We start from the raw sequence: 18062 nt of genomic DNA on the forward strand, positions 1-18062 counted from the left end.
GGGGCGGCCGAGACCCGGCCCGGGGCCGCCGGCAGCGGTGCAGGGCGGGCGGCGCGGCGCCCCCGTGCCCCCGCGGAGCAAGGCGATGCGGCGGCGGCGGCAGCCGTGCCCCGCGCAGCCTCCGCAAAGGCGCGCTGCGGAGCGCGGGGGGGCGCGCAGGGGGCGGCGGGCCTGCGCTGCCGCCGCCGCATCGGCCGCCTCTCGGCGCCGGGCGCGGGGACATGCGCACTGCCGCGCGCCGGCCCGCGCCGTGCTCCGCGGCCGCGCTCCATCCCTCTCCGCCGCCTCCCCCCGACCCTCCTGCCGGGCGGAGGAGGGGGAGGGAGGGGGAGGAGGAGAAGGAGGAGGAGGAGGGAGGGAGGGGAGAGACGCGCCGCAACTTGCTGCTGCTCCTCCCTCCCCTCCCTCCCTCCCCTCGCCGTGCCGCTGCCGGCCCCTGCGGGCTGCGCTCCGCGGGCAGCGCTCCGCGGGAGGCGGCATCCCCGGGCGCGCCTTTCCGCGGGGCCGGCGCCTCCCGGTGAGTTGGGGACGGCGCGCGAAGTTGTCGTGGCCGTGGGCTTTTTTTTTTTTTGGCAGGGTGTGTGTGTGTGTGTGTGTGTTGCTGTCGCTGCGGGCGCGGGTTGCTGCGCGGCTGCGGGAGGCGGGTTGCGGAGCTACCGCAGGGCTGCGGGGCTCGGCGCGCCGCGCACCGCACCGCAGGACTGCCCCTGTCCGGCCGCGGCGGCCGTTGGGTTATTTGGGGGATAATTTGGGCAGGGGCGGTCACAGGTGCGGGGCACAGTCCGCGGCGGCAGGATCGGGCCCCCGGGATCGGCTTCCCGGGCGCAGCGCGGCGGCATCCCCCGGCGGCGGGGCTCCCTCCCCGCGCCGCCCGGCGCCGAGTGCCGCGGGAGTCGGTCAGCAGTCCGCTTAACTATATTTTCATTCAAATCCCATTACGTGGTGACAGTCTCCAGTTTGTTTCACCGTGGCATCTGCTCGTGGTCTTGGAAACTCTTTAAGAGGGAGGGGTGGCCGGGTGAGAGCAGGGGCTGCATCTCGAAGAGAGCTGCAAGCACTAATTTGTGCTTGCACATCACTTGCCGTGTGTGCTGTGTGGGGCATGTACTTCCCTTCGTGCTTCTAAGAGGGGACAGAAAAAACTGGCAAACCGTCATACCAGAAAGTTGTGTAGCTTGAAATGTTACATACTCTAATGGACCCAATTATCTAAATAAACAAACACAGTGATTTATAGGTGTCTGAACTATAACGCTTTGAACGATAGAGCTCTTTAACCTTTCTTTCTAATCTGTCCCTCAGAGATTTGGTTTTGAGGAGAGTAATATATCATCTGTGGTGGTGAATACTTGAGTTGATTACATTTGTAAAAGGAATGGCCTTTGAAATAATACTGAGCCATTCAGCGATAAATGCAAAAAAAAAAAAAAAAAAGAGAGAAAGAGCAAAGATAAAATTTTGGCAGAAAATATTTTCCCCCTTCGTAGCAGCCGTGCTCAATTAACTTTTATCCAGGGTTCTTATTTTATTAAATTAAACTTAAAATAAGTGTGCTGTGTGAAACCAGAAGCAAATCCTCCTCAGTCCTCTTGGAGTCTGTCTGTGTTGCAGTTAAATGACGATCGGGGCAGTGTCTGTTAAGAGAATTTGCAGAAGCAAGCACTGCTAAAGATACCCAGTAGGTAAATGGAAGTATTCATTGTATTTGTTTCTCTTAGACAATACAGAAGCAGAAATCTCAAATTCCAGGGTTTCTCATTTTACATCTTTAAAAATGTCGCCCTGATAAGTATACCTATATGTGAGGTGCACAGCTTCATTACAGCAAAAGTGCCTCCCCTTACTGGAAAAGTGATTAATTCAGGCATTACCTTACTTAACAAGGGCCAAATTCTGCAGCCTGTGGAGCATCTCCTGTAAGAGATGAGTGTCTTTCACCCTCGTTGAAAAAGCAAACAGTGAGTACAGTAGGAGCAACATCTTGTAGGCCTGAAGTACAAGAGCAATTTTATCTTTAACCAGTATTTCAACACAGGATTTCATTAACATAAAATCAATATTCAGGTCAGCAATGGGGATCTGCAACTTTTGAATGAGAAGCTGATCTGAAAGCAACACATTGCTCATACGAGTAAAGGATGTACGATATGACACTCAGCAAGCTCACCTGTCTTTTGTTCAGTTCCTTTTATGAAATGCCATTTAATGAGGAAAAGAAACAGATAATCCATTGCATTTTAAGGCACAGTGCTCCACATAAGCCTCATCACCAGGCATTTGAACGTGAATGTTGCTTTAGATCACGTATAGTATACAAATGACTGCTACTAGATAACTTAAGCTCTAAATTTATCCTACTATTAAAGTTCTATTGATCAGAAAGTGGCAACTGGATTTCAAGTCCTAAATAAGAAATGCTCGATAATCTAGAGCTAATTTATATTTTAAGAAGCACTGTTCTGAGGAATCCACAAGAAATGCAATTGAGTTTTCCTTACTGGCTGTGTGGTAGCATTTAGTTAAGGAACTCTCTTTCCTGGGGCGGTGTGGGCTTCACTGACACACAAAGGAGTTAAATCTGTTTCTCAGCTCATTGATGCCGGTAGGAGAGTGCTGTAGAGTTCAATGACTGGAACAGGACACAGTCTTCTTCCTCCCAGTAAGGATGGGAATGGAGAATGGAGAGGCTTTTTCTAAGTAGTTCCAACGCCGTATCATTTGTAACTGCAAAACACAATGTAAGAATAAGATTAATAGACCAAAAAAGCTTGAAAACATTGTTTAACACTTAATTGAAACAATAAATCATTGAAATAAAATTACCCAGGCTCCTATAGCTCTGCTTCCAGGTGTTGAGAGCGGAGCAGACTGGGGGCAGGGGGCGGGAGGGTGGCTCAGCCCCAGAGTGGTGGCAGTGTCAGGAGGGCAGATGTCTTGGGACTGGTGGCCATGCTGCGGTTGGGAGGGAGCCCCGCAGGGAGCCCAGGTGGGGTGAAGGGGCGGAGTGTGCTGGGACTCACCCTCTCCCACAGGTTGCCAAACTGGGGCCGAGAGAGCCCCCTCCCAAGTTTGAGTGTCTGCTGAATGAACGGTAGCTGCTGGCCCGGGCTGGCATGGAGCCGGCAGGGACGACGTGCTGACTGAGGCCCTGGTTGTACAGCCTGTAGCTCGCAGGTGGGCTGCCCTGGCTGCTCGCTGCCCACCCCTGCATCCCAGGGGTGCTGTCAGTTGCAGGTCTTGTCTGGAAGAAGTTCAGGATGGATTCTTCCTTGGGAAATGGCGTGTTTCTTTCTAAACATTCATATCATCAGATACTGCTTGCATTGATTAAAACATGGAAAGGGCAAGCGGTGCTCACTCATTTGTGTAATACCGCTAGTAGTAAACTCTAGACTTTGAAATCACTGTGGATTTGCACAAGCTCTTGGAGGCCCTGTAAAATCCTGCTGTGCAGATGAAGAAGCTGAAACCTGAAGACTCAGCCGCAAATTAATGAAGGGAGTTGAGATGTCCTTTTGGTTGCTGTTCCCCCAACTCCATCCTGGTATCCTTCACGCTCTGAATTGCTGCACTGTGCTGTGGCTTCTCTGTAGGTCTCTCCTTCCCCCTGGCCCCTCACCTCCCGAAAACCCCATGTGCTGCTTAGGCAGTGCTGACCTCCTCATGAACCGGGGTAAATACGAACCCGCAGGGGCTCGGTGACTCACTCAAGGCCCCAGGTTGCAAACCCTGCTGCAGTTTCACACTACTTTTCTTCCGTGGGTGGAGCAGTTTTTTACAACGCTGTGCCTGCAGTTACCTGGGCTAGGGAGGGCAAGCTGTGGGTGGTGGGACCTCCAAAGGTTGCTCCTGTAAAGGTGCCCCAGGCACAGCTAGCAAGTGAAAATGATGAGTGACGAGAAGCATTCCTCTGCTTCATGGATGTGATATAACCAAGTTTTAATTAAAGCAGTGGCGGTAGATTATTAGGGCAGATAAATACTGCCTTGTTACAGCCCTCTTGGGTCGTATGTAAGCAGTATTCCTTTTAGAAAGGATGAATGAATAGACAGTGTGAAGGATAAAGATCAGCATTGTTAATCATTCTGGAAGTCTTCCATGGGAAAGTGTAAACTCACGAGAGAAGATACTGTCCATAAATGTCATTTAAATATTTACATAACTTGGGGATAAAATTTTGATATTAAAGACTGCAAGTACCAAGTCATGTTTGGGTTCCTGTCAGCAATAACTAGGACTTGTACAGCCGGGGTTGGCTGGTGGTGGGCAGTATTTCTACTGCCAGCAGTTATGAAGAGCTCTTCTGTATTTCTTTGCTAGCAGTTACGAAAAGCTCTACTTCAACACAACTATGAAAAAAATTTAATTGTTCTTTTCAAAGTGCAGATGAAAACATTAGAAACTTGGGAGACTACATTTGCTTAAACTCTTGTAATTCAGGTGGTGTTATCTCTTCACTTCTGGTGTTCCTGGGTAAGCAGGGTGCCAGTCAATGCTATCCAGGCTATGGGCATGGTGATTGATCCATCCGCTTACAGTTTGTGGCTGTTAATACATCTGCAGGGGGAGAAAGAATGACTCCAGATAGGAAGGGGTGGGTTATTTTCCCCCCCCATAAATAACTGGAAATGGTAGGAAATGTTCCTGTGCTGATCCTTGATTTTGTAATTCTCGCAAAAGTTTCTTTTGTCCTTTTCCAGCTCTCAGAATGTGATGCAGCCATTGAAAAAAAAATCTGTGTGCTTTCATGTAAATGCAATGAGGATGAGCCTTTGAAAACATATCTTAGCTGATGCTGATGAATAAACAAACTTGGCCAGAGTAAATCTTTTCATCTAACTTCAAGAGCCACACTGTAATGAAGTAAATATAGATGTACTTAATGGGTTCCTTTCATCCAAATATATAACAAACCCTCCAAAGTAATGCAAACAAATCTAAAATGGATTTCTAAGTGGCTTTTTTTTTTTGGATACTGGAGCAGTTTAGTCTAGCCAAGCTAGTATGGGAGTGGAGCTGGCTCTTGGAGCTGTGGAGGTGCTAGGGTGCATGCTACCCAAAAACCTGAGGGGACAGAGAGTTCACCAGAGACCTGGCTCTTCTCCTGTGATTGTTCTGCAAAAAAGGCAGAAAGTGCTTGTTCAGCATGTGGTTTGAAACACCTTATTTGATGAGCTTCTCCTTGAACTCATCCCTTTGGAAGGCAGCTTGCAGATGAGGCTTCAAGAGGCTGGGGAACCTGCATTGGCTGCTGACTGCTCTCCCTCAGCCGCTGCCCAGCTCTGCACCCCGTGGCTGAGCCCAGGCTGCACTGAGAGAGCCCCTCAGAGTGTGGGACAGCTGGTAGCCTGCCTGCAGGCAGCCTGCGCACTGCTTGGCTGGACGCTAAGGTAGGGGCCATGGGGGCTTGCTCTGCAGGGCACGTCCTGGTGGTGCCCCAGCCTGGTTTCTGGGTTCACAGGGTATTTGAATTCACTGTTAAAGGTGGCCTTGGGGCCACTGTGACAGCTGCTGTAGACACAGCCATTGAAATATGACTGTGGTGGTGGTGTTGACTTTGGCAGCATCTTGTTGGTTGGAAGCTGTGGGAAAGAGGAGCTCAAAGAACAGTTCTGCAGATCTGGATGTTCACTGCATGACAGTGGATTTGGCTTCATTTTGAGACTTTCAGGATGACTATTTTCAATGACAGCATTTGTAAATAGATGAATGACTTCTCGTGGAAAGCGTGCCCAGCAAATACAACTGTTTAATTTCACTGTCCTTGTTTTATGAAGAAGACTGACCTGTAATGTTTATGAAGAAGACCAATATAATGTTTATATTTGCCATATCACAGAAAGTGTCTTTGGATCTTCTCTTTAAAAAGCACAGTTATAAACCAATTTTACTTTAGAAACAAGTGCTTTGTTTTGAAAAGGATAAACCCTGTTTTGGAGAAAAAGACCATAACTTGGTCTTATCTTTTCTTAATAGGAAAAGTTCAGGTCCATTTCATTCCATTATGGAATAAAATTCCTTTCAAAGCTGGGCAATATGCTTATAAGAGTTTAAATATTAGACTATTTTGACAACTATGTCAGCATAATTACAGAAGTTCTTCAGTATGAGCCTTTTCTTTGCTGAGATCTCGATGAGTGGGAAATACTATAAAGAATGATTTCTGTGAGTGTTGGAGGAATTTTGTGAAAGAGCCTTAAATCTAGGAGACTTGTACTTTAAAAAACGTTGACAGTGATTTACTAAAGTCTAGATTCAACTCACTATTTGACACCTCGAATAGTCAGACATCCAATTTAGCTCGCATCTGGTTATGTTGTGCCATGTGTACAGAAGTGAAACGTATTAAAAACTGTTCAGCTTCGGATGTGTTCATCTGGGGATTTACTCATAAATAATTGATAACCCTCTGAAACAAAATCTCTTCATTACTTCGTGGATTGCTCACCTCTTCCCTCCCTCCCTCATTGTTCTCGCAGGCAGGGAGGAAGAAGGAGGTGCTGCTTTAATGAAGGTGTATGTCAGCCTCCACTGCTCCTTTCAAAAGGTCACACAACTAAACAGCAGCAATGAAATGCATGACAAAAGATAAACATTTTATTGTCCTATGGAGATATGTGGCATTCCAGTGTTTTAGAGGAACCACTTAGCTACCGTACTGAAGACTTTTTTTCATCCTAGCATAGAAGCAGTGCTTATGATGAATTACTAAATCAGTGAAATGTTTGCATCTAGTGCACTGTAGGATAGGATGTCAAATTAAGGGCCATTTGGTGTGTAGTACCAATTACAACTGTAATATTTGGGCTTGATCTCTCAAGATTTTACTGCTGTGAAGTATCCTTGCTCAGACTGTTGATGCAATAGGACAAGTCTTTGTGAGCAGTGGTTTCTCATTTGAGCAAGGGTTTGCAGGATTGAGCTCCTGTTTACCAGACATTGAAGTGTAGTGATGAGTCTCCTTTCCTGCAGAAAGGAAGAGCCATTCTGCTACCCACTGACTTAATAAAGTGTATCTGAGTTGATCTAACAAAATCTAATTTTAATGGAAGAGATGTCTTACTGTAGGATCAGTTCATCTTTCTGATGACTTGATTGCTTTAGAGTTATTAGCTAAGTTCTGTAACAGTCTTTAAAGGTGCTAATACTTGCTTGCAGTTTAATAGCCCTAACTATTGCTAATGTACAGGAAATGTTCAAATCACATCATTGAGAGAGAACCCTAACATATCTTGCAGCTATTTTAATGTGAGGTTTCAGATGTTACTCTTGTTTAATTGAAAGGTGAATGCCATAAAGGCTTTGTCAGTCTGCTGTTTCCAGATGACAGCACTTCCTATGGAGTACCTGTAAGTCCCAGAGTGCTGAGCCCAGCTTTTAGCGTCAGGATTCATAGCTCAAACTCTTCCTTTTTACCTGGCAGAAGTGTGCATCTGTGATGTTGTCTGGATTTGTGTTTTCCAAAAAACCACTGGTTTTGATCAAATAAAATGAGAAAAATTTTCTGAAATAATAATCACATTCTAGCTGATATTGGAGAAAATGGGGCTTTAGCTCCTTCTTCTATAAACCAAAAGATTAAGCTTTCTTATAAAGGATTAACTGAGCTCTCTTCTGTTAATTCATAGTGGTGTAGACGAAGTGCCTGATTCTACATCAGTGGAAAATCCATTATCAATCAATGGAAATTTTGCAGCTGAAGCCAAAGGGATTAGAGACTCGTTGTTCAGAAGTGACTAAAGGAGAGAAAGACCTGGATATGCTTATTGCCACATGGCTGTGAGCTGCCACTGGGCTGTGGCCCCCAAAAATGGCAAAGGAAAAATCTTCGGTTGCCTCAGGCAGGCGATTTCCAGAGATGTATGAAAGGGTTAGTGCCACTGTACAGAGCTGTAGAGAAACCTTACTTGGGGTGCTGATGATCATGAGTTGTTACTCACATCCAAGCAAAGTGATTTCAAAGTGGAAGAGATAAACAGAGAAAGATGACCTGAAGTCCTCTTCTGGGGATTGTGCCATGGTGGGGGAGAGTTAATGGGGAGGGTCAGATGTGCAATGGGAGCAGGTGTTAGGAAGAGCAGTGGAAGAGGGGCACAGATTTGGGGATGAAGGGTGCAGAGGAGCACTGGTGCCTACACCAAGCGCTCTTACCTGCTACTACCCAGGCACGCTGGGTTAAGAGCCTGAGAGTGTAAGGGAGATGCAGGAAGAAGTTGCCGAAGAAATCACTGAAGAATTTGCTACTGGTGGTGTTGACGCTGATATCCTAACAAATTGCATTGCCAGCAGAAGTTTCTTCCTTTAATAAATAATGGCTACTTCTCCTTCTAAGTAGAGTGCACAGACCAACATTCAGACTGTTAGAGCCTGCAGACTTACTTTATTAAGGAATATTCACCAAACACATTCCAAAATACAATTTCACTTTATTTTGAAATGCTGTCATAGACATTAGCTTAAAAGTAGCTCTGATCCAGAGCCTAGCTGTGGAGGAAAGCATGATCTCCATGATCTCTGCTGCAGTGTTTGGTAGGTACTTTTCCAGGGTTGGAAACTAATACATCACGAAAAGCTATTCAGGGTAAAAATCACACTTTTTACAATGCTTTGGTAAATGTAAATGTGAATGTATTGTTTTGATCTGTTGTAATAGGCAAGATTGTGTGTGTCATTTAGTCTGGCAATTACAGAGATTAAATTAATTTCATTTTATTTTACTCTTGTTAAATGCAAAATAATTGAGCTCACATCATGGAAGTTTGGGGCTCTCTTGTTTATAGCTGCGTCATTTATTAATCTAAAACATTAGATGAGAGGCTTTATAGATTTGCTTGCCTTTGCTTGAAAATACAGAAAGCCCAAACAAGGTAGGTGTATTCTGATTCACACTTTCAGGTACTGTCAAATATTGCCTCATTTTTAGTATACTTTCTTACAAAGGACACTGATTTTTCCCTCAGAAGGTTGATTAAATAGTCTGAACAAGCTCATATTTGGTTAGGCAAGGTTGCTTGTGCAGTTACTCCCCCTCACACTATTCACATAGGGATATAACATTGTAATCAGGCAGGGAAAATAAACTACAAATGAGCATGCCATAAAAAGGTGTGTTTTGCCACTATCTTGGCCATCTTAATTGACTGTCCTAGTTATAGGAGGAAGCCGTTTGTGACATGTGCCTTCCTCTAATTTAGCCTTTTCAGAAAATGGTGTTGGCCTAATGCAGACAGTGGTGCAATAACAGCTCAGTGTGGGCAGAAGTGCTCTTCTTTCTTACCTTTATGTGGCTGGAGGGGATTTGAAAATTGGATATTTCTCTTTGTCTCTGCAGCTCCAAGTAGCCAGCCGTGGATTAGTGAAATAAATCCCTCATGTTCATAGTGAAGTGGAGAGTATAAAGAGCATTTTCTGCCTTTTTTTCCCTTTTTAATTTGTCATTTGCTAGCTGGCACAGTGACCTCCATTTCATGACTCTTGTGATGTGACCTGTCGCAGAGCTTTTCTGTGTGGATTAATTAATCACTCAAGGGAGTAGTAGCATGTGACATTATGCATGTGGACATGAGGTAAACTGTCACCTTTAGACCACCTGTAATGAATCTATACTTCAAATATTATCTGTTAATGAAGTTTGATTTTCCTAATGTGATTTTCTTTCCTTTGTGTTTTATCTGTTTTCTTAACTATGTCCTCGGTAGTCAAGTGGGATGCATACATATAGTCACCTTTCGGTGTTGCCAGTGTAGCTGAATTTGGAAAAATTATTCCCGGCAGTTTAGTACATGAAATTTGCCAGTGTATTGGGAAATGTTTTTGTGCTAGCTGTTTGGAGGTACAACACTTCAGTTTTCCAGTGTATCTTGGGTGGACAGTTTATCAAATCTTTTAAATTGTTGTTTCAGTCAATTATATCAACTCAAGTGATAGCAAGAATTAATCTTTTTTTCCATTCTTAACATGAAGATTTAATTTCATACTCTTGATTAACATTTCAGTATCAATTATATATTTTAATTTGCGTGAGTGAATCCTGAAGCCCTTACTCACTTGTAACTCCATCTTTAATTTTGCCTAACAAGTTCATCTCATTTCTGGAAAGCACATACACAAGAATTTATTAGCGTTAACAGTCACATAAATGGTAGGCAAAAAAATGATGTCTGGCTCTGCTGTGGGGTCTGACCAGTTACAATGAATTGATGGATGCTGGTTTCCGGGTGATTGTTACCATCCTCCTCAACAGGTTCAGTTAAAAACAGCTCTAGAGAAGTACTGGAGAAAGCAAACTAGCCCAGAAGCAGAGGATTGATTTTCCACCAAAACGGGGGATTGTTATTATGAGGAAGTTAGCTAAATTATTTACTCGGCAAATCAGGCAGGTAGCCAATAACTCAGCATTTATGTGTTTCCCATTTATTCAGTGCTCAGGCATAGCAGGCACAAATAGTGTGATGCAGTTGATTCCCAACAGGCACATCAACACCTGTAGTTGGCCTGGGAGGAGAAGTCTGGTCTGTGAAACAAGTGAAGGGACCCCCAAACTACTGTGTGGGTGGCCTTGATGGACCTGCCTGGCCATGTCCTGGTTTCAGCACCTGCAGAGGTGATGGCAGGGTAGGACAGGTGCCAGACCGTGGAGCAGCAGGGGTCTTGGGAGTTTTCTGGAGGCAGGCAGCCTAGCAGTTTCATCCCCAGCTGTGGAGCACAGAGCTTGGAAGGCTGGAGTCATCCAGCACCATGGGACATGGCCTGGTGCAGAAGCAAGGTGGCCCAAGGAGCTGAGTGTAGCTACCCCGGGATGCCAGAGCCCTGGAGATGGGGACCTCATGGTTGGCAGTCTGGGGACCTGGAAACCCTTGGTTGATTTTTGTCACTTCCTTGCTTGTCCCAGCTGTGGGAATTACTGAAATATTAGTTCTTGGACAGTGGTAAAATTAGTGTGAGTTCTCAGATTTAATCAGCAGTAAATAATATTTTATTCAGGAAGCATAGTAACCGAGAAAACTGGTTTTCACTTGGTTTTCTGAACTAGTCAGGAATTATATGTTGCAGCACTGTGATTCCCTGTGAAGGAGAATTTCCAAGTCTTTGCAGTTTGTGTTTCACCCAGCACAATGTGTGCCCTGCTCCACAGAGCACTTGTATTTTCTGTATTAAGTATTAGCCTGGATAATTAATTACACTGATGCTTTAAAAAAGCAAGAGCTTTAAACAGAAAAGGCTTCCTTTCACTGGAGTCTAGAGGAATTAAAAAAAACCAGAAAACCCTCAGGAATTTCTGTGCTTAAGCTATCTGTCAATAAGTAGTAATCGATTTTCAGAGATGTAACTCTGAAATGTTAGTGTTCATCATTTAATAAAAATCATGCTCCCTGCAGTTCATCAGCAGCTGGCACTTAGAAAGAATGAATTCAGGAAAAATTGGTGTGAAGATTGCTGTAGATAAATGACCAGAGCTGGGAGATTTATACCTTTTAACCACCTAGCTACCTGGTTTTATTAACACTCCAGTGCCTGTGGTGTGTGTCTGTATCAGCCTGATTTTATGCAGATAACAGCAAACTCTTGCAAAAAAATTAATGGTATTAATGTATGCTAAAGATGAGGTGGCAGGGAGAAGTGCAGTGCTGCTTTCTCTTACTGCAATGAATGTTTTTAATGTTTAGCAGTAGAGGAGTGTTGTGGCTGAAGGCATGTGCTGCAAACTTAAACTTGCCTTTTTCTCACTTTCCTGCATGATCCTCTCTAGTGGATTTTTGTCCCTCAGCCCTGGCAGTGATGGGTGTTTGGTACAGAAAAGGGTTAACTTCCAAAATCATAGTCTGGTAATTCGGTGCTTATGGAGCTTTAAATTAGGGGTTGCTGACTGTGGTGGGTTGACCCTGGCTGGATGCCAGGTGCCCACCAAAGCTGCTCTGTCGCTCCCCTCCTCAGCTGGACAGGGGAGAGAAAATACAACAAAAGCATCGTGGGTCGATGTAAGGACAGGGAGATCACTCAGCAATTACTGTCACAGGCAAAACAGACTTGACTTGGGGAAATCAGTTTTTTACCAGTCAATGAGAATAATGAGAAATAAAACCAACTCCTAAAAAAACCTTCCCCCCTCACTCCTCCCTTCCTCCCAGGCTCAACTTTACTTTCGATTTTCTCTCCCTCCTCCCCTCCAGCAGCACAGGGGGTCAGGGAATGGGGGCTGTGGTCAGTTCAACACACGTTGTCTCTGCTGCTCCTTCCTCCTCAGGCACAGGACTCCTCACACTCTCCCCCTGCTCCAGCATGGGGGTCCCCTCCATGGGAGACAGGCCTCTATGAACTTCACCCACTTGAGTCCTTCCCACAAGCTGCAGTTCTTCACAGACTGCTCCAGCGTGGGTCCCCCACGGAGTCACAAGTCTTGACAGCAACCTGCTCCAGCGTGGGCTTCTCTCTCCATGGGTCCTGCCAAGAGGCTGCTCCAGTGCGGGCTTCCCACAGGGTCACAGCCTCCTTCAGACATCCACCTGCTCTGCTGTGGGGTCCTCCCCGGGGTGCAGGTGGAGATCTGCTCCACCGTTCACCTCCCTGGGCTGCAGGGGCACAGCTGCCTCACCATGGGCTGCACCACGGGCTGCAGGGGAACCTCTGCTCCGGCGCCTGGAGCACCTCCTGCCCCTCCTTCTTCACTGACCTTGGTGCCTGAAGAATTGCTTCTCTCACATATTCTCACTCCTCTCTCCCAGCTGCTGGTGTTCCCCCATGGGGTTTTCCTCCCCCTTCTTAAACACATTTACCCCAGAGGCGCTACCACCACCACTGATGGGCTCGGCCTTGGCCAGCAGTGGGTCCATCTTGGAGCCGGCTGGCACTGGCTCTATCAGACACAGAGGAAGCTTCTGGCAGCTTCTCACAGAAGCCACCCCTGTAGCTCCTCTGCTACCAAAACCTTACCACACTAACCCAATATACTGGTATGGTGCAGGCTGTAAAGTGGAGCTTGCTGGAAGATATAGCCAACAAGGGATTGAGGATCACAGCTCATTTTACATGCTGACAAGAGTCTGGCTTCTGGTGGGGCAGCTGTACCTGTGGATGGCCCCAGCTGATCAGTGTGGTCCTGGGGATGTAACCTTCTGCTCTGCTACAGAGAGCTACTAGAAGTTATCCCACATCCAAAATTTGAACTTGTGAGTTATAGGTATCAGGAGCAAGGGGAAGTGCAGAGTCCTGTCCTTGGGGAGGAACAACCCCAGGCACCAGTATGTGCTGGGGACTGACTGACTGGCAAGCAGCTTGGCAGAAAAGGACCTGGGGTCCTGGTGGACACCAAGTTGAACTTGAGCCAGCAATTTGCCCTTGTAGCAAAGAAGTTGAATGGTGTCCTGGACTGCCAGGAGGTAGAGGGAGGTGATCCTGCTTCTCTGCTCGGCAGTGGTGAGGCCACACCTGGAGTGCTGGGTCCAGTTCTGGCATCCCCAGTACAGGAGAGACGTGGACATACTGGAGGGATTCCCACAAAGGGCCATGAAGATGATTAAGGGACTGGAGCATCTGTCATATGAGAGACTGAGAGAGCTAGAACTGTTCAGTCCGGAGAAGAGAAGGCTCGGGGAAAATCTTCTAAATATATAAATACCTGAAGGATGGGTGCAAAGAGGACAGAGCCAGGCTTTTTTCAGTGGTGCTCATGACAGGACCAGAGGCAGTGGAACAAACTGAAACACAGAAGGTTTCCTCTGAACATCAGGAAACACTCTTTTACTGTGAGGGTGACCGAGCACTGGCACAGGTTGCCCAGAGAGGAGTTGGAGTCTCCATCCCTGGAGATACGCAAAAGCCATCTGGACATGGTCCTGGGCAACCAGCTCTAGGGGGGTTGCACCAGATGACCTCCAGAGATCCCTTTCTACCTCAACCATCCTGTGATTTTGTGATGGCACTGACTACACCTTAAGTAGCTGTGCTGAATGGTGGTAGGACTACTTCTGTGCCACCTTCTTCGCAGACTTTTTTTTTTAAAGAGCCTGTTCTAAAATAACAGTTCTTTAGGTTTTTCTTTAAAAAGTTGCAAATGATTCTTTTATCTCACCAAAAGGATAGCAACATATTCTTGGTACCTTATGTCTGCTTCTCAGTTCACTCCCGCTTTTTCACCTTCAGTTTCTAGAGCAGAAAATCTCTTATGTGCTCCCTGGATTGTACAGCAGGGACACTATATCTGTCATTGTCTCCTGTTCCTGCAAGATGTGTGCAAAAGAGCAGTTACTTCATCTCTGTTCTGACCACGTATGTGAAAAATAAGGAAAAATCACGTTCTTTGCAGCAACTTGAGCCTGTAAATGTTGGTCAAATAACGCTTATTGTGCCAGCCTCATCTCTTGCTTTTTCTAAGTATTTCCTTTCCTTTAAAGCCCATTTCTTACTGACTCCATTTCTGAGCCATTTGTAGCTAGTGCCATGTCCCCTGTGCCTCCACGGAATAGCAGATGAGGTGCTGAGCTTAGCTGTCGCACTGATAGGCCTTAAGCAGTATCATATCCAAGGCCAGAGACTTTTATCAACACGAACATACAGAGAGGGCTTTTATTGCAAACCATAATTGTACAGTGTGCCACTGTGTGTTTCCTCTTCCTGGTGAATTAACAGCCACCTGGAAACAAACCCCACCAAATGTGCTGCTTTTTATGCACACGGGGACAGTGGAGCTGTTATCAGTGACCTTAGCCACCTCATTCTGGCTTGCAAGCTGATTTTGTATTAATTACATAGTTTTAATCTTTGTCAACAGGACAGCAACAGTAGACTTATCCTTTGAATACTGATGCCCAATTTGTTTCTATTCCCTGACACTCTGTTTCCAAAATAAGGACCGAAGCATTTTTCATACACGTTTCGTCTTCATGATTTTTAAAATTCACAGAGAGCCTGATCTTAGATACACTGGTGCTGCCATCTCAGTGTAAATACTATTGCTCTAATGCAATCCTTGGAGACTATAGGAGGCTTTCCAGGTCAGGGATAAAGTTTTCTGAGGCGAAAGAGGAGCAGTCTTAACGTCAGTTTTTTTATTTTCCCAAAGGAGAAGGAGCATTCCTATTTTAGGAGAGGATGAAATGCGAGCCTTAACACAGGTCCTCCCCCATTAAGGCATGCATGAGAGCTTAGGTACCATTTAAGGTTTGAATATATTTGCAATATCAGACTTAAAAGGGAAACAGCTGCATGTGTGGTGATAGAGTGACTAAGACCTCAGTGAGCTGCAAAATGGGTGAAAATGTCTTCTTTTAAACTCTGACCTGAGAAGTGGATGTAGACTTAGGTAGGAACAAGTTTAACCAAAAGAGATATTCCTTCCTACAGAAAAGAGATTTTGTTCTTTAGTTTTGGTACCTAAAGTCTGTGGTGTGGGAAGAAGAAGTGTTTGAGAGGGTCAGATTTTGTACAGCATTTTAATTAATTTTAAAATATTTAGGAAGGTTCAGAAACAAGCCTCATTGTTGACAAAAAAGTGCAAAGGTTGACAGGCCAAAGTGTACATTGAACAATAGCTATTGAGAAGATTTCCATGATAACTAATAACGTAGAATTCTTATCACTTTGGAATTCGCATGTTCATACCCTCTTGTGGCTTCAGAGGGATTATACATGCAAACCCCTGGTGCAGAGAGATGATTGCATGGATACAGTGACACTTGGTTCTAGATTTGCTCTTTATTATACAAGAGATATGTTTATTTTTAGTTTTGCTCATGTAAAAAATGCGACACTCCTAAAACTGAGAAGAAATACTCTGGTATTTCTGTCTTTTTATTGCAGCTAATTGGTACAAGACAGTGATGCTAATATGTCTATCTAATAAGAAAATAAATAGATTTTTTTTTTCTGTTATATATTTTATTTGCCCCATACTGCACGTGTAGCATGAGCACTGAACTCAGAGTTACACTCCTGTTGTATTAGACAAACTTACCACTTGTAATACAAAGAAAATACACACCAAGACTTCAAAGAGTTTCAGAAAAGGTCTGAATTACATGTGTACATATCTATCTGTTAACTTCTAGGGCTTTTTAGACACTTAAGTACCTTTCCCACACCTGAATAACAGCAGACCAGTTGAAAGCAGGACAAAGTCAGGAGGGAGAAAATTGGTATCCTCAGGCTCGGTATGGGAGGCTGCTAAAACACATTGTAAAAGTCACATAAGGCATCTGCATCACAGGCAAGCAGAAACAGTGGTCTTCTCAAAGCACAGAAGTTAGGAGTTACTCAGACTAAAAAGATACAAAGATATCCTCAAGCATATGGCTGTCTGCCCCTAATGATGCCAACAAAAAAACCCAGTCAGACTGTGTTGAATCGAATGCAAACTGAACATGAAGATCTGAAAAGGACTTTGAAGAGCAAAGAGCCTGCAACACAAAAGTAAATGATGAACTTTGTATATATCTGTCAGAAGGTGGATACCTGTAGGACTGCTGGTAGGTATGCGGGGTCACCAGGCAGGACATCAGAAAGGTGAGAAGTTGGTTGAATTGGTCATTGCAGGGGAATTTGGGCAGCTGTTGCATTGGGTAATGAAGATGAGATGGTGTCAGACCACTGAGGTATCACAACAGAAGTGCTGAAAGAAGCTGGAGAATTGAATACAGAGATGTCAACATGTGTTGTGCAGATCATAGCCAGAGCCTGAAGAGCCAGCACTGCTGACAGAAAACACCACATGCATGGATGCTGCAGCTGTGATTTGTGAATCTGAGCACTGGATTTCACTTAAAAAACCCTGAAATTTTTGGCAGAAAGCAAGTGGTGATTTTGAACGGACTGGCAGTGACAGTCCTGGGAGGGTGTGAGCTTCCAGGGGGACAGTTTCTCTTCTCAGTCCACTCTGGCTCCCTATTTTGACTTCTGCTGCTTTGTTCCCAGGTGGGTGGGCACAGCAGTCCTTCTGCCTTTAGTTCCTACCATCCTGCCTGCGAGCCTCCAACTAACTCCACCATCTAAGTCAATCCTCCCCCAAAACAAGCTCATTCTTGGTAAGATACTCATCTTCAGCTTCCCTCTGATTTGTGGAAGTGAAAAAAAATAATGGGGAAAATGGGTGCCTGACCTTTTGGATATTTTATGAGAAGGCTGTATTATTTATAAATAATTCATTACTTTGAAGCTACACACTCTCTCCCCAGGTTATATATCTTGTATACCTGAACTCTATGATTTATCTTGAATTGCCCATCTGCCATGCATCATGGATCTCTGTACAGTGCTGTTTCTCCTCTCCTGTATGGCCTTCACTCATGGATAAGAGATTTGCATAAAATGATTTCTTCGTGTAAATGCGATCAGGCTGTGACTCCAGCAACTTGTTATAACATGTACCAATCCCCTTGAATTGGGCTAGCACCTACCTCAGTAATTGAATCTGTTTGTTTGTTGATGTAGTTTCAGGAATTAGTGGGGAGCAGGGTGCGTGTGCTGATGTGCTTTTTCTACAGCCTTCGTAGCCTTACCTTAACTCCAAGCCTTCTTTAAAGAAAAGGGAGCAGGCAGGGGTTGGGGTGGGGGTCGGTGGTGCTGCAGCTCAGGCGGGGGCAGGGAGAGAGTCAGGGGCCGAAGGGGGCTCCCTGGCGACACCCCAGTTATCCGTACTGCCCCTGAGCCAGGCAGCCGGCCCCCGCGGGGACAACTCGCTGAGGGCCAGCACAACCGGCATAATTAAAATGGCGTGTAAACTGGAAAGATAAGGAGCCCTGCCATTTCGGTTGGTGTGATTCAGGCTATGACGTGGGGCTTACTGGGGGTCTGTGAGCTGCTGGAGAGTGTGAAGCCCCTGCCCAAGAACAGAGCAACCAAAGCACCTCACAGACTTTTTCTGCGCCCCTCTGCTCCCAGCGGTCTTAGCTTTGCATTTATACAATATGAAGGGGTTTTTTTATTCCCGATCACTGGTTTTGGCTGAACCTCTTCATTCATGGTCTCTCCTCCCTGGCCTCACTTTCAGTGCTCTGTTTGACTTCTCTTTCTATTCTTGCAGCTCCTTTTGTAGCCATCTTGACCCAGCTTCTGCAATCTTCCTGGCACCT

At 45.5% G+C, this 18062-nt stretch overlaps 1 protein-coding gene across 1 annotated transcript in view; it reads left to right on the forward strand.

Moving 5' to 3' along the window:
- The first annotated feature begins 377 nt into the window (after positions 1 to 377).
- The window catches only part of ZNF704 (zinc finger protein 704), a 249314-nt gene continuing 231629 nt past the window's right edge, over positions 378 to 18062 (forward strand). The window contains exon 1 of the mRNA XM_074898788.1: positions 378 to 517. The gene's annotated coding sequence lies outside the window, so the exon portion shown is untranslated. The remainder of the gene's footprint in view (positions 518 to 18062) is intronic.

Source organism: Athene noctua, chromosome 2 (assembly GCF_965140245.1).
Source record: "Athene noctua chromosome 2, bAthNoc1.hap1.1, whole genome shotgun sequence".
NCBI classification, from domain to species: Eukaryota; Metazoa; Chordata; class Aves; order Strigiformes; family Strigidae; genus Athene; species Athene noctua.